At 41.8% G+C, this 23,826-nt stretch overlaps 1 protein-coding gene across 2 annotated transcripts in view; it reads left to right on the top strand.

Moving 5' to 3' along the window:
- Positions 1 to 1,222: 1,222 nt before the first annotated feature.
- The window catches only part of WDR97 (WD repeat domain 97), a 2,414,280-nt gene continuing 2,391,676 nt past the window's right edge, over positions 1,223 to 23,826 (top strand). For both annotated transcript variants that reach the window (XM_044067752.1, XM_044067751.1), the window contains exon 1: positions 1,223 to 1,516. The gene's annotated coding sequence lies outside the window, so the exon portion shown is untranslated. The remainder of the gene's footprint in view (positions 1,517 to 23,826) is intronic.

Genomic DNA, 23,826 nt, shown 5'->3' with positions numbered 1-23,826 from the left:
CCATTTGCATGGGTGTCATGAAGTTTGTAACTTCTGACTTGAGTAGCATGAAGTTGGCTTTGGAGAAGTTTTTTGTGGAGGTTTCCTTACTGGTGGGTGGGGGTGGGATGTGGATGTTAAGGGTGATTAGCTTATGGTCTGACCTGACCAACGAGGCGGTGACCATAGGTGTGGAGCATCGATTTCCCATGTTGGTAATGACTAGGTCTAGAATACTGGAGCCCCTGGTGGGACTATGGATTAGTTGATCCAGGGCATTGGAATTTATGAATTCCAAGAACCATTGGGCAAAGGTGTTGGTACACGAGTAATTTTCCCAGTTAATGGCAGGGTAGTTGAAATCACCCAGCATTAGGGTGTTTGGTTGTACATTAATATTTTCCAGTATGTTTAGAAAGGTGTAGTGAGAATCTTGGGGCATGGTGGGTGATCTGTAGCAAGCTACAATTTGGATTGCAGTCTTACCTAGTGTTAGTTGCACCTGGAGAATTTCAGACGCATTGTGTTGGGCAACTAACCTGGTGGTGTGAATATCCTTGGTGAATATGGACACTTTTAGTGTTTTGATCCTGGTTTGGTGGCCGAAAAGTGTGGTAAGAGTTGTAACCCGGTATTGCAGGGGTGCTCTCTGGAGCCTTGAACCAGGTCTCAGTTACTGCACAGATATGTTCAGTGTTCTCCATTATAACCAGGTTCTATCAACCTGAGTTTTCTGAACGGTAAAAGGTATGACTGGGAGGGACTGGACAAAAATCAGACACATTAAAAAGCGATTAGGCCAACAGTTTTGCATCAAGGTGCACTTTCTGAAACAAAGTTGACATTAAGTATAAAATTAATATCTGACGTCATTGGCAGAACGCATTTTTCAGTGGTTTAGGCAGAAAAACATATGCTTTAGGAGGAATGTAGTTCTGCAAAATCGAGCACTTCAGAAGACGGCTCGGTGATTTTTTTTTAACTGTCCAAAATAATGTTTAAAAAGTTAGGGCGGTAAAAGGCATACTACTGCAGTCTAATCATTCCGGTTATCACCAATTCAAAGGCATTGATTCTGCAAAATCACAGTCTTGAATAGTTATTCTTAAAAAGTTTGGAAAAATGACAAATTATTATCTTGGAAAAACATCCCATGCGAATGCGATAATCACTTAGAGAAAAGCTGATAACTGTATTGTATGTACAATACAATCCCAATTAGCTCACAGTTGGGACGCTACGGACAGCCGAGAAGGAAAAACAGAAAGTCCGTTTCCATGACAGCGGAGACGCTGTCCAACTGGTTGCGTCCAGCGGCCTGTAAAGCTGACTGACGGGCATATTGCAATGGGTGCTAAATGATAGCTTAGTCCTGGAAACAGCTCTTTTGAAAAACTAATCACTTTAACGTGTATGAAGTTGTTTTACGTCAGTGAGAGGAATTATTTGGCTATAACTGTGACTATGCGGCAAGTTCGATGTATTGTTTGAAAAACAGAATGCAATACCCTGAAGTACAGGGAGCCATATGTAAATAGTAAGTACTCCGAATCCACAAGTAACTTGTGGTTTCCGTTTCCTTGATACTGTCCCGCGAAGTACTTTTTAACTTTTGCAAATTCTCATTAGACTAGTTTAAAAGATAATGGTTTCACACTATGGTATTTGAAATTGTGTTTATCGGTGTTAGCATATGCGGCTATTCTACATAGTGGATAACCGTAGTCAACAAACTCCCAACAAAATAATACTGTCAGCATCGGTGGAGTACCAATAAGGTAACACTGAAAGCCAACAGGTGATTAATGATAGCACTGGCAGTGGCAGAAGCAAGACAGTTGTGGGAGATCACACTGCTTGTTGGCATTCCATCCATAGGACTTGGGAATTTAACAGGATTAGCTGAACCTTAAGAAGTAGTATTGAATCTACCGCTTTTCAGCAGAAAAATAATAAGTCTTTGAGGTCAGTGTAAATTTTTTTATTCTATATAGAATGCAAACTTTAAATCAGGGTCAACCTTCATAGCTTTAGTTGATCTAGTCAGTGTTTTTATAACTGTAAACCAGAAACTTGTTCTTTATCCTAATCAAGAATGGAGTTAAATTAAATACAATCTAAACTAAAATGGCTGGCATTAAAGTTTTAATCCTCTGGTGAGAGTTTGCTGATTAACCCAGCAGACAAAGGGGGCAATATAGTTCTGATGACTAAATGATTTATTTATAGGTGTATTACAGTATACTTATTATTGATGGTGGATAGTAAAGAAAGAAGGATAACCGTATTTTAGAGAGCAATGCCTTTTAGTTTTGTTGAGGCAGGCAAATGGTAGGAATTCACTTTCGGTCTCATCTACTTACATTTATAGGCCTTTGCTGAAAAGGGGTACTTGTTGTCCAGTCTAACTCGCTTGGTAAAAAATGCAAATGAGCAAGTAAATAAATACACAATATACATGCCCCTTTGTTTTATTGCTTGCCAGGATCACTAAGAATCCACTGTAGCCTGCAGGCAGCACAGTATATTTAAGAAATATAGGATCCTCTTGATGTGTGTTTAGGAAGTAAAGCTGACACTTTAGTTTTAGGGACAGAGAACATTTAACACCATTATGGAATAGGAATCTTGTTATTTTTTAGTGATCATTGATGTTAATAACCTTTGCACCACTACTGAGCACAGTAATGACCTGCAGACTATCAGACATTTTTCTCAGTGAGATGAATTAAATGAGTTCATTTGTGCATTTATATTGTTTTATAAATATGTTTTTTTCTATCTTATTGGAGAATATTTTCAGCAAATCGAAAGGATAACTTGGAGGGGGGGGATTTGCCCTCAGTTATGATAATCATTTCATGGGCTTGATAGAAAGAGTGTTTATATAATAATAATTATTTAAAATAAAGTGTTGCTTATTATCGGCATTCTATAGAATTTTTCTTTTTATTGTGAAAGGTTTGATTACTAAATTTAAGGATTTTTTCATAGGTTATAAAACAACCATTTTGATGTTATGTTATGTTTTGTTTTTAATGTATAGGAGACATGTAGAATATTTGGGTGTGAAAATTTACATTAAAAGGGAACAGATGCTTCTTCATTCTATAAGAAGCCTTTCTGTTTTTCAATTTGCACCCTGGTCATCTAATAGCTTCTTTGCCTTATACCTGGGTTAAAGCAATTATATATTCAAGAGACTTAAACCTGTATCACCACATTAACAACACCAGATAGCATGAAGGATATCTAATTCAATGTATACCTCTTTCCATTTATGGAATATGTGGCCCTTATCTATCAAGCAGAGTACTTCTCTGGCAAACCTCAAAGCCAGATTGGATGACCGAGTGAGTTATCACAAATTTTCACCAGGGATATGTAGAGAAAGTCAACTTAATAGGGACATTGTTAGTCTGCTGCCAGTAATGAGTGAAGTGTCTGAGGTTCTGAGTGGTCTCCTTGGTTGTAAGCTTATTAAGAACCTATGAACCTATATGAGCCTATGAGGGCACATCATATTTATTTAGAGGAATCAGGTTTTCAACAAATAGTACTGAATATCTTTCACATGCATATGGTTAGGGGGTGTTCATTCTCTAATCTAGAGAAATCTATGAGCAAAGTGATTGAGCAATCTAGTCCTGAACATGGAAAGGGGTCATAATCATCATAAGTCCAGTTTTACATCTACTATTGGTAAGGATGTGTATTTTGTTACAAAGTATGCCTCTTTAGTGGAAAGAATTATACGTATAATTAAGAAACACTGGCATATTATAGTTAGTGATGATAGTTTGAAAGAAATATTGAATTCCTTTCCAGTGTGACATATAGGAATTTCTGTAGTCTGTTGTACAGTTTCATCCACTCAGTCATGTTTTTGAGAGATCAAATGCCAAAGCAGTTTAAGATGTGTTCCCTTTGTCATAGTTTCATAGTATAGCACTAGGCTATCTGCCCTGGGGCATTTGTAAGCCTAGCCATAGTGATGTGGCTTTTGCCACCCCATGAAATGGTACAAAACATGTACAGAATAAATTTAGAATACTGTGCCTCTGTCTAGTAGTGACACAATGAAGGTCCCCTTATATAATAGAATTAGTTTACTGTGCCCCTGTCTAACAGTGACACAGATGTGACCCCTGGGGTAAACTTACGATCTCCCATCCACTCATCAAGATTTCTCTTGAAGAGAGTCAGTGAGGGGCTCTGCCTAATATGAACTGGGATCTTGTTCCAAAGCATGGGAAGCCTCTGGGTTATGAATCTATCCCTCCAGCATGTCCTATTCATACTTGTGCCGAGGTTTAAGTCTTTAGCTCTCGTGGTCCTGATGGATTTGGATTTTTGAGGTGGAGCATGTCCATCAGATCCTGATTGGACATGGCCTTGTACGTCAGGCAGAGATCACCTCTGAGCAGGCGGTATGCTACTGAATAGAGCTGAAGTTTCTTTAGTCTGGCAGAATAAGACATATGTTGGAGACCCTTGATCCTCTTGGTGAGGTACTTTTGTGGTCTCTCCAGCTGTTGTAAATGCCGGGTGAGGTACATACCAAATGGGGCATTGTACTCAATCATGGGTCTGATGAGGGAGGAATATAGGGGTACAATGACATCCTTGGATCTGGATGTGAATCCCTTCATGATGAGGTCTGCAAGGTAGAATGATTTTCTAACCACTTTGGCAATATGGGTGTCAAATGAGAGGTCACTGTCGACTTGGGTCCCTAGGTCTCTGATTACTTTTTCCATACTCAGTGGGTTGCTGTCTATGTGATAATTTGTGGGTACTTTGTTTTTCCCAAAGGGGATGACTATACATTTTTTGGCATTCAGTTTAAGGCCGTGACTCGCACCAGTTGTCCGCTTCTGTGAGGCCTTTTGTAGGATGTGTGTCTGCTGGTGTATCGACTATGGTGCCTAGTTTACAGTCATCTGTGAACTTTTTCAGCCACAGCCCTCCCATGTTTGCTTTAACATCTGAGAAATAAATGCCGAACAAGAGGGGTCCCAGGACAGATCCCTGTGGGACACCACTTGTGACTGGCTTTGAGTCTGACATTGCTCCAGCGATTTTAACTTTATGGGTTCTGTCCTTTAGCCAGTTTGCAACCCATCTAGTGACATAAGGGTTTACTTTTAAGCTGTTGAGCTTATCTATGATGCCTGAGTGGGGTATTGTGTCGAAGGCCTTAGCCAAGTCCAGGTATGCTGTATGGACAGCTTTGCCCTCATCAATGGCTCTAGTGACTGTTTCGAAAAAGTCAACCAGGTTTAAAAGGCAGGATCTGCCCTTTACAAAGCTGAACTGGGTGGGGTCAAGTGTCTGTAGGTCCCCTATGTCCCTATGTCTCTGTTTATGAGTTCCATAATGATTCTTTCCATAGCTTTGCAGACCAGGCTGGTTAAGCTTATGGGGCAGTAGTTTCCAGGGTCTGTAGAGGCACCCCCCTTGTGGAGTGGGACCACTGTTGCTGTACGCCAGTGTTCAGGTACATATCCCGAAGTAAGGCTAAGGTTAAATAGTATTTTTATGTGTGGGTTTAGCTCCTCTTGGAGTTCACGTAACACGCAACCCGGGATACTGTCAGGTCCCATTGATGCTGTGTTTTTTGCTTTGTTTAGGGCGGTTCTCACTTGGACATCTGAGATGACAGGGAGATTACATTCAGCTGGGATAAGTATTTCTTCTTTTGGGGTGAGGGAGGGAGAAATTTGCACTGAACCTGTCAGCCAGAATGTTGGCAATATCTGTGGGTTCAGTGTATTTTTTGTTGTTGTGAACCAACTCTGAGCATATCTGAGGGTTTCCGCCCAGGTTTCTAACATAGATGAAGAAGGCTTTGTGGTTATCTTTAGTGTCCTTAGCGATTTTTCTCTCAAAGTTGGCCTTGGATGTTTTTATGAGAGAACATAGTTTTCTGCTAATGTTGATCAGAGATGTCTTCCTTCATGGGATTTTGCTCTGACGTGCAGTAGCTTCCTTCTTTGTTATACAATTTGTTTATGGCTGAGGTCCACCAGACAGGATGCTTACCTTTGGTGGAGAGGGACTTGGATTTATTTGGGATTGCATGATCCATGCATTCTTAGAGATGTCCATAGAAAGCATTTGTGAAGGATTCGGCATTGTGGGATGTGGTATCCACTGGCACAGTGGGCTTAAAGGATACCATCTCAGTCTTAAGAAGAGTGAAGTCTGCTTTTGAGAAGTTTTTCACTGTGGTCTTTTGTGCTGGGGGTGGAGGTGGGATATGTATATCCAGGGTGATTAGTTTGTGGTCAGATCTCACTAGTGAGGGGTATACTTCTGGTGTGGTGCATTTTGTCCCCATGTTTGTGATGATCAGGTCTAGTATATTATCTCCCCTAGTGGGAGAGGTGACTAGTTGTTCCAGTGCATTTGAATTTATGAATTCCAGGAACCTTTGGGCTAGGATATTAGGGCTAGAATAATGTACCCAATCTATGTTTGGGTAGTTGAAGTCTCCCAGTATGATGGTATTTTGTGATACATTCATATCCTCCAATGTCTTCAGGAAGGCTGAGTGGGGTTCTTGAGATTGGGAGGGTGGTCTGTAACATGCTACCAGTTGTATAGCAGTTTTGCCTATGGTTAGTTGCACCTGTATGGTCTCTGATGCTTCATGTGTTGCTACTAACCTGGAGGTGTGGGTGTCCTTGATGAATATGGAAACTCCCCCTCCCTTTGTGGTTCGGCCTGGGTTTTGGGGCCAAAAGGCATGATACGATGTATAGCCTGGTAGCGCTGGGGTGCTCTCAGGAGCCTTGAACCAGGTTTCAGTTACTGCACAGACGTCGATGTTCTCCATGCTGAGGAGTGCATCAAGTGCTTGCATCTTGAGATTTAGACTTCTGACGTTGTCAGTGTTTCCCAAGAACTCTGTACAAGTAGAACCTGCCCACTGAGTTTTCCAGCAGAGCTTGCTATCTTGTATCTCCCAATCCAGACATATCCTAGTAAGGTGGCATCCTGTGCAACAAAAAAGGAAATCCTACTTGCATAAATCCATGCATACAAATATTTTAGGCTCTGACACTAATGCCTCTTTAGCCTGCTAATATAACAAAACAGTTATCCCTGTAGTAAGTCTCCAAGTTATTCTTAAACGTATCTAAACTAGTGCTTGTTTCAACATTAATATTATATTAAGGTTATATATATATATATATATATATATATATATATATATATATATATATATATATATTTATTTCACATTTGTTATCCAGATTGGTCCAACTGAGCACATGCCCATTTTCAGTGCAGACCTGAGGAGAAAAGCTCCAAAAGTAAATTCTTTACATAATACCACAGATTAGAGTATTAATTAGATAACATACAGTGTAGTAAAATTACAGCATAATTGTTAACATATACAGAGATATCATAGAAATATATAGAAATACATAGAATTTGAGAACAAGTACAAGGTGGAGTAAGCAATTTGCAGTGAAGAATTTTTAAGATTAAGTAGATTTGGATAAGATAAAATAAATAAAGAGAAAGAGAGAGGTCAAGTAGGATCTTGACAGGAGCAGATCCTGTTTTTCTGGAAGAAGTGTTTTAGTTCTTTTTTGAAGTTAATTGTTTGTGTGATGTTTCGCACATTAGAGGGGAGGTTGTTCCAGATTTTTGTTATGGATGTTTTATATAGGAGATAGCTATATATATATATATATATATATATATATATATATTTTTTTAATTTATTAATGTAGAGTTGATATAATGAATGGAGCAGCACAAACTCTATATTCTGCGCTATAGGGGGAAGAGTTGTACAGACCAAATGCTTTGGACATCTATTGTGTACAGTATCCTCAAAATAGGAGCTCATGGATGACAGACTGTGAGCTGTGGCAGGGCTAACCACTCTACGTTGTAAAATATGCCTCTAAGTGATTCGGTCATGTTGACTAATGTCATTAAAATGAGCATGGGTAGTTATTGGTAATAAGTGGGTTGAAGACCTGGCCTACTCTGACCTATGCCAGGAACCCATGCTAACGGTGTCGGGGGTGTATTTGCCCCTATTGGCCAAAGTGTGCCTGTCATAAAGCCCAGCAGCCCTGAGTCAATAAGCTACTGGCCAGCTTATGTCTAGTTGCCCAGCCTGTGTTACCTGGGATAGCTCTGTTGAGCGAAAGCTGGATGTAAAACCAATCAACCTGCCAAACATAAACTGAGAATTACTATACTTGATGTAGATTCACTGACAGGCTGCAGCTTGGAAGTGGATGATATCATGAAACAGAGTAGGGTGGACATCCAATGTATCCAAAAGACAAGATGGAAGGGAAGTGCAGCAACGCCACTTGGCTTAAGATCCAGAGTCACTATTCAGGAGGAGGACATGCTAGAAATGGTGTGGAATTGTGGTGAGAGTGAGACTTCATAAGGCTGTGAGGGATATAATTAGAATTAATGACAGACTCATGGCAATCAGACTCCAGTGTAATGATAGGGCTGTATTCATAATCTCAGCCTATGCCGCACAGCAGGGCTGTGATAATGAGGAAAAGAATGCATTTAGGCAGCAGTTGTAGGATTTACTAGATAAAGCAGGGCAACCTGAATTGGTGTTGATAATGGGTAACTGGAATGCACATATTGGGACAGACAGAACAGGATATGAGGACTGCCCGGGTGGGGCAACAGGAATAAAGAAGGAGAGGCCATTCTAGATTTCTTTCTGGCAAATAGCTTGATAGTAGCCATCATATGGTTCAGAAAAAGAGACAGTCACAGGATCACATACAAGAGTGGCCAATATGCAGCTCAGGTGGACTTCCTCATAGTAAGGAAAGGGCACTGGGATAGAATCAATGATAGCAAAGTGATCCCCAGTGAAACAGTCGGCCCATAGCATAAACCACTGTTTGCCACAATCAGCTGCAAGCAGTGGTCAGAGAAGGTTCTAAGGTCAGCTGAAGACCTGGAAATTGACTGGAATGAAAGTACAACAGTTCAAAGAAGTATTCAGGGCTCTAGCACCCCAAGAAGAGGAAAAAATAGGTGGAGTTGAAGAAGAATGGCAGCATGTTAAAACAGCATGTGTGAGGACTAAAGAACTGATATTTGGCAGAGCTAGGTTTGGAAATAAGGTACATAAGGAAAGCTGGTGGTGGAATGCAGAAGTCCAGGAAGTCATCAAAAGAAAGAAGGAGTGCAGGAAAAAGTGGGAGATGGAAAAGACAGACCAGGCTAGAAGGAATACTGGTTGGCTAACAAAGACGCTAAGAAAGGAGTTGCAATAGCAAAGAACGGGGCATCAGAGACACTCTATCAGCTTCTAGAAAGTGACTCAGTAGGTGTCGCAAAGAAACTATTTCAGGTTGCAAGGCAAAGACAGAAAGATAAAGAAGATAGTCCGACACTCTTCATAAGGGATACCAGCAATAACCTGCTCACCAGCCCATAGGACATCAAAGGCGATGAAAGGAGTACTTCCAGCATCTTCTGAATGATGAAAACCCTACAAAAGCTGTACTTCCCTAGAGGCAGCCTATGATGAGACAAGGAGAGGAGCCCTCCACAGAAAAAGTAAGACTAGCATTAAGGAAAATGAAGTCAGGGAAAGCAGCAGGCTATATTGTGCTCTACAGGGGCAGATATGCTAAATATGCTGGGTAAGCTAGGAGAGAAATAGTTCCTGTGTGTAATCATAGCAGTGTGGAGAGAAAGGCATATCCCAGATGACTAGAGAGTAAGTATACTCCTGCCAGTGTACAAGAACAAAGGGGACATCCACAACTGTGGTCAGTACAAAGGCATCAAACTCCTATCACACTGCACGAAAGTTCTGGAGAGAGTGATTGATAAATGGATATGCATAGTAGTACAAAATAAGATGGGAGATGAGCAGTTTGGATTCAGAGCAAGATGCAGCACAGCTGACCCAATGTTTGCAGTGAGACAGATAGTTAAGAAGCTAGAGATGAGGAAAGAGTCCAACTGGGCATTCCTAGGATTGGAGAAAGCATATGATAAGGCCCTAGGAAAGCTGATCTGAGCAGTACTGTGGTGGTTCAAAGTCCCAGAAACATTGGTAGAATTAGTCCAGGCTATGTAAAAAGACCCAATGACACAAGTACGAAGAGTGTTTGTTCTCACAGAGGGGTTCCCATTGGGAGTGGTGTGCAACAGGGTTCATTTTTGAGCCCCCTGCTGTTCATACTGGTGAGGACTACATTAGCAAACAGGTCAGGTGGGACAGATCAACAAAGTTCTGTATGCAGTCAATGTGGCTTTACAGGCAGATTCTGAGCAAGAACTTCAGCAAACAATTGGGTAATGGAATGCAAAACTGAAGGCACATAGGATGAAAGTAAGCACAGATAGTGTTAATGACAGCAAATTGGGGAAATCAGAAGATGCTGAAAATTGAGATTGAAGGGAAGATAGTGGAATAGGTAGCTAGCTTCAGGTATCTGGCAGGGGTGGTTGAGGAGAAAGGAAGTTTGAATGAAGAGGTCAAAGCTAGAATCAAAGGGGCTGCAGCCAACTGGCATAGAGTCTCAGGTGTAGTCTATGACAAAAGAATGTCAAAGAAGCTGAAAAGTAACATGTACAAGTCAGTGGTGTGACCAGCACTACTGTATGGTACAGAAACCTGGGCAGTAAAGGCAGAGTAGACAAGGAAGCTAGAGGTGATGGAAATGAAGTGTCTGAGAAGGGTGGTAGGATGAACACTGTGGGGCAGACAAAGAAATGAGGACATAAGAGCAGAAGCCATAGTAGCTCCATTTGGAGAAAAGATCAACAATAACAGATTATGGTGGTTTGGACAGAAAAGCAGAATACAATCTGGTGGAGAAGATTTGGAACAGACAGGAAGAAGGCAAAAAGAATGGAAGAAGGCAGAAGGAAATAAGGGCATCCAGCAAAGAGATAGTTGCATCTATCGGGTATGAGTGTTGAAGAAGGCAGAAGTGTGGCATTGAATCGATAGAGATGGCAACAGTTAACATGATACCACAACCCCATGGAGAAAATGGGAAAAAGAGGGCTGATGATGATGATGATGATGATGATATAATATTGCTTCTGAGAGAGTTCCTGATTTCAACTACTTTTTTAGAGAACCGGTTACTACATCTCTTATTGCTGTATAATGTCCTACACAGGTTGCCTGATGCTTCTGTACTACTCTTTGATAACCACTTGTTTTTCCAGAGGTAGGTTTATCTAAATACCTTATATAAATGAATTATGTTTCCTTTGAAAGAGCTGTGTGAGACATTGTACAAGTTTAGATAATTTAATCTTTCATAATAAGTCAAACTTTCACATCCATGTAAACCATTGGTATATTTCTGTTGTATCTTTCCAATTCCCTCATACTAGTTTTCTTATAAGGTTTCCACATAATTATTTCAGATTCTAGCTTGGGTGAAGTATAACTTACAATGATTTTATCATTTCTGATTCCCTAGACTTTATAAATATTTTTTTACATTCTATAGTTTTCTAACTATTATTAAACAATTTGTTACTATGATTAGAAAGCCTCAAAGCTAGATCTACCTATATACTCAGGTTCATAAATGAATCCACAATTTCAGTCACTGTACTGTAATAAATATAAATCTGGTATTGTAAGGATGTGGATTGATGAGTATTCCTAAACAAAGACTATTCTACTCACATAGGTTCATAGGTTCTGAGGGAAAGGAGAATGAGTTCAATCCAGCAGTTACAGAAAGACCACTAATGGGTCTGAATTTTCATTTGTTGCATCCTGCTACATTGAAGCTACTCTTTTCCATAGGTTCATTTTGGATCTACTGATGCTCTTAAATTATATCAGAGGTCTTGGAACTAGGGCAGGGCCTTTCAGCAGCTCTAAGTGGGGAACAATTGAACACTGTTGAGAAAAGTACACGGTCTCTGCAGAATGGGACTGTAGGAGCTCAGAGGTCATTAACCATTTTAGTATAAATCAAATAAAGGACTCAACTTGTGTCAACCCAATCTAACCCAATGGCTGCACTTGGGAATGAGAGAATATAGACTGTGAGGCATTTTGCTCATTAAGGATCATATGTTACGTTTTTTTTTTTTTTTTTTTACTAAAATGTATTTTTATTTTAACATGTGCCAGAATGAGTGAAGATGTAATGTTCTGTGATAGTTTTGGGTTGGCTCCCCATCCTTATTCTCTTTTATTTAGTTATGATTAGTAAGAAAGTTTTATTCAAAAAGGAGGGAACCACAGAATTTTTTTTAAATCTCATTGGGTTTGTGAATTCCCACTGTCCAGGTGAGAAGATCACGTGATGCTTTTCATCAAATCAGTGTGCAGCTTAGGAACACTTAGTCAAAGCGTGGGATGACTGATCGATTATGGCAAGCTGGAAATGATGAGTATTAACAGAGTAGTTATGTTGGAATCTATTTTCCTGTTTGAGATAGTGGTGATCATATAACACATGGCAAATATATTTAGGATGAAAAAGGGCTACAAAAAAGTAGCAGACAGGCATGCATTTGTATCATAACTGAAAGTTAATTCTGGGGAGGTAAACACATTAAGAAATCTTTGAGGTTTTAACATAAAGCTAGTTGTTACAAACCTTATGCTAATGATTTGGCAAGTGCAGACTGAAGCACTGTCCTGTTTAGTTTGTTGGTAGAAGACTGGAGATCAGTCTGGGTACAAAGAAATGTAGAAATGGGTATGGTCATTGGAATTGGGTGCAAATTCTGAGTTTGTGCTAAATAACTGGTGGAAAGATAATACTACCCAGACAGAAATGCAGTGATTATCTGTGTCTAGTCAGGGCACAAATTGTCTGGTGGGGAGTCTCTGCAGAGGAGTTTGAGATAATGTTTTTTGAGTTTGTGCTAAATAACTGGTGGAAAGATAATACTACCCAGACAGGAATGCAGTGATTATCTCTGTCTAGTCAGGGCACAGGTTGTCTGGCGGGGAGTCTCTGCAGAGGAGTTTGAATTTTTTTCAGTTATTTTTTTATCAGATGGAAGTGCTATGTGACTGTCATTTACAGTCCAGATATTATGTCTGAGAGCAGCAGACAAATGAGGAAACTGAATGGTAGGAGTAATTCATATTGTATGAGTATTGTGTTATGTATAGTTTACTTAAAATTATGTAGTATACATGTCAGATATGCTCATTGGTTATCATTTGGACACATCATGTCAAAGCTGGAATTTCTCAGTTGTCAAATAAAAATGCTTGCACTTTGCAATCTTCTGCTTGAGGTAAGAATCATATGGCTGTAGAAAGACTGAGGCAGGGGGAGGCACCCCCTGAACAATGTGATTTGCTGTGTCTATTTTTGAGCAGATGATAATGAAAAGAGGGGATAATTACTTCTTACTGATGCCGTGAGAATTAACATGTTATCATGGAATGTGAATGGCCTGACCAGTCCCATTAAAAGGAGCAGAGTGTTTCAGTACACTAGATAGGATAGATATGTTGTGGTGATATTACAGGTAACCTACTTGTATGTGAAGGGGCATGATAAATTGATCAGAGGTTAGTGGGATGGGGGAGTGACAGTATCCCTGAGTGAAAATTGTAGTAGACTACTAGTTGTTACAGGGGTCCCTTTTCTTGAGTCAAGAAACCATTCTTTACCCTTATTGTAGGTATGTGAGTATGAAAAGTAGCTGGGACAGGATATACATTTTCAATGTCTGCATGTCTGGGGTTTCAGCAGGAAGAATTTAGGCTGTTTATAGCATTTTTTTAATTTCAGGAAGAAGTATTGTTATTTATGGGTGACTGGGATGGGGTAACATCCCTCTTTGTAGTTGACTTGGGGCCTAGTGCACTCAAAGTTCCAAAGACTGAGAAGTGGTTAGGTAGATACAGGGGAAAGCATGAGATTGGTTGATGCATTACCGGCCCATAGAGTGGTTCTGGATTACACATTTTACAGAGGTAGGTATGTTTCTTTTTCTGCAATTGATATGATATGATTTATATATATGTGCTCATATATATATATATATATATATATATATATATGTGTGTGTGTGTGTGTGTGTGTGTATATATATATATATATATATATATATATATATATATATACATACATATATATATATATATATATATATATATATATATATATATATATATGTATATATACACATACACACATATATATATATATATTTATTACAACTGAACAAAAGTTTAGGCCATTGGGTGGGTTGAGCAACCAACTGTAAACACATATCATGCCTCTGTAGGTTTTTGTATTGATACAACTAAATTGTGTCCCATGAAGAAGCACTGATGAGTCCCTTTATATTATATAAAAAAGAAAAATTTCAAAAAGTGGGTTGTTGAGACTTTTGAGGAACAAATGAGTAGAGCTGATAGAATAGGAGTGGGTGGAAGAGAAGCATGAGATGAAGTGAAGGAGGTTTTAGAAGTGTGGGTGAAGGAACAAACAAGGAATTTTTAGGAAAGTGGTAGGGCACAGTTACAGGAGAAGGCTGCAAACTATAAGGTATGCAGATAATATGCTGCTTTATTGTCTAAGCTTGAAGAATATCTTAAAGTTTTGGATTTGTTGAGTAGATTTAGAGATATTTTGGCAGTTGGCATAGAGGGTTAAAGCCATGAGCTGGAATTCCTATGGTAGAGGGTTTGATTCTGTGAGCTCTTATTTGCCTGCTGTGTAACTCTCAGCAAGTTACTTAACCAGACAGCACTCCTGGGTTTCCCCTGAAAAGGGACTTTGTGTCCACTTGGCATACCTGATTAACAGATGGATATTATTGTTATTATTATTATTATTATTATTATTATTATTATTATTATTATTATTATTATCCAGGACAAGACTAGGACAGTTTCATAAATTGTGCCCTCTAAGTGGGCTTGAGACAGGGTTATCCATTTATGAACAAGATGGGTTTTGCTAAATACTTGTGGATTTGGTTTAGAGCAACATCAGATTGTTTAGTAGCAAGAACGGTAGAGTAATATATGAAGAGAATTAAACAGGATCTGATCCATTGGAAACCGATACCATTAGAGGTGGACCAGTAGGCACAAGCCTAGAAATGTTTTGTCTTGCCCCTTGTATATCTTTCATATGTTTCCATATCAACGACTGAGGACACTTACAGGGAGACTTACAGATTGTATTTGGGAAGCAGAAGACCTAAAGCTTTGTGGGAGAAAATGGTTTCTCTAGCAAAAGGTAGTGGCCTTGAGTTCTAGACCCAAGGCTATTTGAAAAAGCAGTCCTGATAAAGTTTTTATAGATATTGCAAGCATGACAATATCAAATTACATGGAAACGGTAAATAGCAAAAGTGGAGTTTTTGGATGTAAGGGAAGTCAGAAAAAATCTTTAGTCTTACCTAGGGGCTGAAAGACATTTTTTACAGGTGCTGAGAACATCAGTGGGGACCTTGAGGAATTACATAGGTTCATAGGTTCATAGGTCATAGGTTTATACTAGGCTATCTGCCCTAAGGCATTTATAAGCCTAGCCCAGAGTTTTTGTGGCTTACGCCACCCCTTATGTTAAAAAATAGTGTGCCCATTAGTTTGTTGTGCCTCTGTCCAGCAGTGACACAGAGATGATTCCCGGGGTAAACCTATGATCTCCCATCCACCGGTCAAGATTTCTCTTGAACAGAGCCAGCGAGATGCTCTGCCTCACATGGACCGGGATTTTATTCCACAACATAGGGAGTCTCTGGGTGACAAATCTATCCCTCCAGCATGTCCTGTTTATATCCGTGCTAAGGTTTAAATCACTTGCTCTAGTGGATCTGGTAGATTTGGATTTTTTGAGGTGGAGCATGTCCATTAATTCCGGGTTGGACATGGCCTTGTATGTCAGGCACAGGTCACCTCTGAGCAGACGGTATGCAACTGAATAGAGTTGGAGTTTCTTCAGTCTGGCAGCATATAACAGGTTTTGGAGTCCCTTTATCCTTTTGGTGAGGAACTTTTGGGGTCTCTCCAATTGCTGCAGGTGTCGGGTGAGATACATCCCGAATGGGGCATTGTACTCAATCATTGGTCTGATAAGTGAAGAGTACAGGGGAACAATGACCTCACTTGATCTGGATGTGAATCCCTTCATGATCAGGTGGGCAATGTAGAAGGTCTTTCTAACCACTTTAGCAATGTGAGTGTCAAACGAGAGGCCACTGTCAACCTGGGTCCCCAGGTCCCTGATAACCTCTTCTGTGCTTAGTGGGTTGCCACCTATATGGTAGCTTGGGGTTACCTTGTTTTTCCCGAAGGGTATGACTATACACTTTTGGCTTAACTTCAGGCCATGGCTCTGGCACCAGCTATCAGTTTCCGTGAGACCCCTCTGAAGGATGTCTGCGTCCGATGTACTATCCACTATGGCACCCAGTTTGCAGTCATCCGCAAACTTTGTCAGCCATAGTCCTCCTATGTTTGCCTGTACTTCTGAGAAGTAGATGCCGAACAATAGGGGGCCAAGAACTGAGCCCTGTGGGACTCCACTTGTAACCGGCTTGGAGTCTGACATGGCTCCAGCAACTCTAACCCTGTGGGTTCTGTCCTTTAGCCAGTTTGCAACCCATCTTGTGACATATGGGTTTACATTTAAGCTGGTAAGTTTTTCTATAATACCCGAGTGGGGTATTGTGTCGAAAGCTTTTGCAAGGTCAAGGTAGGCTGTATGGACTGCCTTTCCCTCATCAATGGCCTTGGTGACTGTTTTGAAGAAGTCGACCAAGTTCAAAAGGCAAGATCTGCCCTTGACAAAGCCAAACTGGGTTGGGTCCAAGGTCTGCAAGTCCCCTATGTCCTTGTTTATGAGTTCCATTATGATCCTCTCCATAGCTTTGCAGACCAGGCTTGTTAAGCTTATGGGGCGGTAATTACCAGGGTCCGTAGAGGCACCGCCTTTGTGGAGTGGGACCACAGTTGCCGTACGCCACTCCTTGGCCACATATTCTGTGGTGAGGCTAAGATTAAACAGCTGCCTTATGTGTGGGTTTAGTTCTTCATTAAGTTCATGTAGCACACAGCCGGGGACCCCATCCTGTCCCATTGATGCTGTGTTTTTAGCTTTAGAGAGAGCAGCTTTCACCTGCACATTTGAGATGTCTGGGAGGCTACACTCAGTTGGGATAGTTATCTCTCCTTTTGGGGGAGAGAGGGGGGTGAAGTTTGCGCTGAACCTGTCTGCCAGTATGTTGGCAATGTCTGTGGGTTCAGTGATTTTTGTATCATTTTGGACTAATTCTGAGCATATCTGGGAGTTTCCACCCAGGTTTCTGACATAGCTGAAGAAGGCCTTATGATTGTCTTTTGAATCTATGGCAATTTTTCTCTCAAAGTTGGCCTTGGATGATTTTATGAGGGATCGTAGTTTCTTGCTAGTGCTGATCAAAGATGCCTTCCCTTTTGGGATTTTGCTCTATCATGTAATAGCTTTCTCCTCTTATTGTAAAGTTTGTTTATGGCTGGGGTCCACCAGACTGGACGTTTGCCCTTGGTGGAAAGAGTCTTGGTTTTATTTGGGATTGCCTGATCCATGCAGTCTTGAAGGTGTTCATAGAAGGCATTTGTAAGGGCTTCAAGAGCTTGGGTTGTGGTTTCCATTGGCTCGGGGCCTTGAAGGATACCACACCTGTCTTGAGTAGTGTGAAGTTTGCTTTAGAGAAGTTCTTCACTGTGGTCTTTTTTGTTTGGGGTGGGGGCGGGATGTGGATTTCTAGTGAGATTAGTTTATGATCTGATCTCACCAATGAGGGATATACTTCCGGTGTGGAGCATTTTGTCCCCATGTTCGTGATGATGAGATCTAGTATAATTTCTCCTCTTGTGGGGACGGTGACTAGTTGTTCCATGGCATTTGAATTTATGAACTCCAGGAACCTTTGGGCTAGAAAGTTTGGGCTTAAGTAATGTTCCCAGTCTATATTCGGGTAGTTGAAGTCACCCAATATGATGGTGTTTGGTGATACATTTTACCCTCCAGTGTCTTCAGGAAGGCTGTGTGGGTTTCCTGAGTTTGAGAGGGTGGCCTGTAGCATGCTACAAATTGTAGAGCAGTTTTGCCTATGGTTAATTGCACCTGGATGGTTTCCGATGCTTCATGCGTAGCCACCAACCTGGAGGTGTGGGTATCCTTGATGAATATGGATACACCCCCTCCTTTTGTGGTGTGGTCCGGGTTTTGGGGCCGGAATGCATGATATGAGATGAAACCTGATAGTGCCGGGGTGCTCTCAGGAGCCTTGAACCAGGTTTCAGACACAGCACAGACATTGATGTTCTCCATACTGAGAAGGGCCTCGAGTGCGTGCATTTTGAGATTTAGACTTCTGGCATTGAGCAGCATTACCCTTAGTTTCTTCACGTTTTTGTTTTCTAGGGTGGTAGGTTTAGAATTTGAGCCTTGCCTAAAAAGGCACTATGGGGTTGGCAAGAGCCTTAGCCAATATCCGGAATCCCAGGGGTGACAGGTGCAAGCCATCCCTTGCGAAGCAGCGTGGCTTGTCGAGCATGTCATCCCAGGCAGACAGGCACTGGATCCCTTTTGAATGACACCAGAAATTAAGCCAATTGTTAAAGCTGATCATCTTGTCACTATATTGTGGCATCATTCTTGGTGAAGGAAGGATACTGCTCAGGGTCAGGGTCATACCTGCCTGTGCTACATAATCTGAGAGCTCCTCTATGTCTCTTTTCATGTAGTCCAGGGAGGTACATCTCAGGTCGTTCACACCAGCATGGACAATGACTGTGTCATACCTGTACTTGCCGTGGAGTGACCTGAGTGCTTGTGTTATGTGGCGGATTCTAGCCCGATAGGCAGCTTAGCGTGACCCTCTCCTTGTTCAGCCTGGTGAGTGGGACGTCAGTGTGTCTGACTATGGAGTCACCTATGACAAGTATGTTTGGTGTTGTATTTGGCCTTAAGGGCAGTGACTGCTTTGCACACTGATTTTGTTGTTTATGTGTTGTTTGTGTGGTGTATTGAGTTTGCAGTTGCTTGGGTGTCTGCTTTGGAGGCCTCTGCTGTTTAGGTAAATTTTTACTCAGAGCCTCCGAGTATGTCTTAGTGTGTTTATGTGTTTAATTCAGTGGTGTGGTTGAGTTATGTGAGACTGGTATTGTGGTGTGTGTAGTTGCCTTCTCCTCCTGCCTGGTCTTGCCAGTCCTGAGTTGAGAGAGCTCAGCCTCCAGTCTGGCTAAATAGCTGCATCTCTCACAAGTGTTAGTGTTATGTGGGAGGAGGAGAGGGTTGTCCGTGTACATGAGGCAATTGTAACATTGTCTCAGAATTCCCAGATTCACCAACTGGGCAGGAGAGGACGCCAGCATCTGACCCTTCGACATGCTAGAAAGAATTATGAGTTGGTATGAGACAGAAAAGTATTGGGCTTAGCAGGGAAGTGGGCACTCCTGGGGGGTTTTGCTAGTGAGAGATTTGTATAATATAGGAGTGCTTGACCTGCAAAGAGAATGCTTATAAGACAAGGGATATGCTTATAAGACAAGTGCTGAGCTTTTTGAGAAGAAAAAGCTATTTGGAACAAGTGCTGCACTTTTTAGTGAAGGTGTAAACTGTTTAGGTTCCTAACAAAGCAGTTCTAAGGGAAAAATTGAAGAACAGACTTTCTGGAGCCAGAAAGAGTTTAACCTTGTTTAACCGGCGCTGCCCGATGCTGCTCTAGTGGCAACTCTGCGCTAAATCGCGCCAAAGCACGTTAAAGCGTGCTTGATAGCAGGGGCTGGAAAGAAGCAGGAATAGACCCAAAACGGACAATAAAACTACAGTTTCCTTCATATAGCAGCAGAAGCCATATCCTACCCAGTGTCAATTCTCATAAATAGATCTATTTCAGAACATACAGTTCCTACTCTCTGGAAAACTTCCCATATTGTCCCTCTACACAAAGGTGGCAACTCCTTAGAGCTAACCAACTATCGTCCTATAGCCATACTATCACCTTTATCAAAACTTCTAGAAAGAATTGTCCACTTGCAACTAATGCAATATCTACAACAAAATTATCTACTATCCAACTCCCAGCATGGCTTCAGACCCTCCCACTGCACAACCACTGCACTTCTATCCTATACCAATACCGTCAACCACTTTAGAAACCAAGGTCTTTTCATATCTTCCATCTTCATCGACTTATTCAAAGCCTTCGACATGGTTAATCACAATCTGCTCCTCAATACTCTATCTAGTCTCAATATTTGCTCCACCACCATACGCTGGTTCAATAGCTATCTATCAGAATGCCAACAAGCAGTTCTCTGGCAAGAAAAGCTGTCCCCTCTCTTACCAGTTTCCATAGGAGTCCCTCAGGGAGCAATCCTTGGCCCACTGCTGTTCTCCCTCTTCCCTAACGACATCTCCTCTTCACTGCCCACTGCCACAGTAGTTCAATATGCTGATGACACCACCATAATATGTGCTGCCCCCAGTATAAAGAAACTACACACACTCACCCAATTCAACTTTACTCTAGCAGAAACTTGGTTTACTAAAATACAACTTCTTCTCAATCCAAAGAAAACCAAGCTAATCCTATTCACCCCTGGCAGATCATCCAATTCAAACCATAGCCTGACAATAAACTCCAAAAATAATATTCAAATCACACCAACCAACCATACCAAACTACTAGGAGTAGAGATTGATAATCGCCTAAAATTTGATATCCATATAGCACAAACCATCAAAAAGGTAAACCAAAAACTAGGTGGTCTATATAAAAATAAAAGGTTCATGATTAAACAGACCAAAGCCACTATTGCAAGAAGCCACCTCCTCTCCATTCTTCTTTACGCTTCCTCTATCTTAACTAACCTTCACCAGACTGAACTTCACAAAATGGGATCATGCTACAACAAGATTGCCAAATTTGCAACAGACTCATGAAAAAGAACCCATCACTGTCTTTCCCTAATACAACTCAAGTGGCTGGAACTTCCTCACCTACTAAGACTTAACCAAGCCGCAATTGCACATAAACTCTACTACAACCCTGAAAAAACACCTGCCCTCCAACAGCTAATTCAACCCTACACCACCACTAGAACCCTGAGATATAGCAATCAAAATCTCATTCAAGTAATACAACATAAAAATGAAGCAGGTAAATCTCTCTTTGCCTGCACAATAGCACAAACCTGGAACTCACTCCCAAACAACATAACTAGGACTACTTCTAGCACCTAGTTAAAACACCTCCTGAAATCGTACTATTCTAATAATTGGCTCTGCTCTTGCTACACCCCAGGGTAGCAATAACTATGCTCAGTTACAAGGATACTACTACACTATAACACTTCCCTTACTTATCTCTACTGATATCCTTGCATACTCATCCAAACATAATATCAATCTAACAGCTGAAATCATACCAACACTGGTTCTGTTTGGTACTATATTCCTTACCTGAAAAGTGCTCTAACCTGTATCTAAGATTCGTATAATACCTAAAATAGTTCCTCTTACATCCTACCTATACCTATATTGTAGTTATGCCATTATGAGCATTTACATACTGCCCAGTTATACTAAAGCAGAAATATATTGTGAATGTAAATTTATTAATGTTTTTGTCAATATGAAGAAGAAAAAATAGGGTTAATCTCTCCATTCCTGTACTAATAGTACACTCTACTACTAATGTTCCTTTGTATTACTTTATATGTTGTAAATTCTTTTGTATTGCACTAATCTAATATTGTAACATGGAGCTTTTTTCCCTGGGCATCCGCTGAAAATGAACCTGTGTCCAGTCGGACCCTCCCAGTTAACAAAAATAAAATAAAATAAAATAAAATAATAAATAAAACCAGTGCAGTCACAGATCTTCTCACTACTCTCGATCCTCTAGGCTCTCGGATCACGATGTGGAGAGAGTGGTCAGTAGGTTGCTAAAGTCACAGGCACTTGCCAAGATGTTGTCCAGCCCTCCTCAACAGGTGTCTGCTCCGTCCACTTCTATCGATGTTCCTCCTCCGACTCCATTGAGCTTGGAGCTGGAGATCATTGGGGTTTGAGTAGTGGAATCATCGGCTCCGATAACTTTATCTCCTTTTGTTCTGTCGTCGGCTCCGATTCCCTCGATGGTGCTGTCTGTTGAGGGATCTGGGTGCCGGGGCTCCCTCATCAGCTCCGAGGGGGTGAGTGGCATCGGACCCTTGTCCGACCCCATTCTCCCTCTTGGAGCTTTGGCGCAGGTGAGCTTGGCTCCTACATCGGCCTCGGAGCCATCTCCCTCGGTGCGGAAAAAGATTCCGATTTCCTCGGAACCGGAGCTTTCTCTGCATCATGGCATTGATGCCTTCGATGTCATGAGGAGTGTGCTGGTCACTGAGTCAGCTCCACTATCGGCCCCATCAGCTCCGTCCCCTGTAGTGCCTGTGCCAACCTCTGCTCCTCCTCCAGACCCCAAGCGTGGGGAACTGGCGCTCCAGGGCACCCCATTGGGTGTTTCCTCTTTTTCCAAGGCCTCCCCTGATCATTCAGAGGAGCCCTCTCATAAGAAGTGGTGCAAGAGGAAGCACATTGACTCCCCTGAGTCTGTCACTTCTGATACAGACTTAGATGATTCAGAAGGGTCCCCGAGACCCCCCTCTGAAGATGTTTCCTTTTTGGACATCCTCGAAATGCTTAAGCAGAGGGGGAACTGGAATCCCCTAGCCCCTACAGAGGATGAGTCTGTATTCCTGGATGCGTTCGGTTCCCGACCTTCCACCTCCTGGGTTTCTCCGCCTTTTGATCCACTTATGTCCGTGGTGGCTCGAAAGGCTTGGTCAGCCCCGATACAGCAGAACCAACTCCTAGGAGACCTGGCAAGTTCATCACAGCACCCCATGATAAGCAGTTCCTTACCAAAGGTGTTCCTGTTGATGCCATGGTGGTAGCAGCAGCCACCAAAAAAGAGCTAGCGGAAATCTCTTCGTATGTCCATCCTCCTAACAAGGAGTCTAGGACCATGGACAGATACGGGAAGCGAATGTTTGCTTCAGCGACCTCTTCTATGAGGTCACTGAACTACTTATGCCATTTTAACTGGCTTCAGAGGGATCTCCTTAAAGAGCTCGGAGATACCCTTCAAGATCCATCAGCTGAGGGGGCTCAAGCTAAAGTGGCTTCCCAGCTGGTGACCCTTAATTCTGTAGTCAACTCCTCCATGAGGCTCATTTCCTATGCAGCCGATGGTGCGAGTAGAGCTGCAGGTATGGGTGTAGCCCTTAGGAGACATGCGGCTGTGTAACTTTGTGGAACCCATTAGAGCATCATTCACCAACACCCCCTTTGATGGTTCCTTTCTTTTTGGACCACAGGTGAAAGACACTTTGACTAGGTGTGAGCAAGAAGGCAAGACTCTCTCTGCCGTGGGAGTCCATTTTTCCACTCCTTCCAGACCATACCCCAAGGGTCAGAAGAGTGGTAAAATGTGGTTCCAAAAATCCCAGGGAGCCTCGCCTGACACACGTAGCGATTATTCCTCCAGGGGCAGAGGGGGAAACAACAACAATAGACGCCACCCTCGTGGCAGAGGGGGGTCTGCAGAACCAGGGCAACAGGGAATCCTTCTCTGAGAAGCCCTTTCAGCATCCCTAAAGGGTTGCCCGGCTGCCCGCCTCTGGAGGCAGTGGGGGGAAGACTGTCACTGTACCTAAAAGCCTGGCAAAATTTAACGCAAGACAAATGGGTATGGTCAATTATATCCGGAGGTTGCAAAATTCCCTTCTCTCAGCCCCCCTTACCATCGAGCAAATCCCTTCCAGATGTTCCACTCAATCTGAGGGACCAAGCAGTCATAGAAGTTTCAAGACTGCTAGAA

The sequence above is a fragment of the Protopterus annectens genome, chromosome 3.part1 (genome assembly GCF_019279795.1).
Source record: "Protopterus annectens isolate FY-2018-M chromosome 3.part1, PAN1.0, whole genome shotgun sequence".
In the NCBI taxonomy this organism is placed as follows: Eukaryota; Metazoa; Chordata; order Ceratodontiformes; family Protopteridae; genus Protopterus; species Protopterus annectens.
The sequence above is the reverse complement of the archived record's forward strand: the minus strand, read 5'-3'. Positions and strand labels throughout refer to the sequence as shown.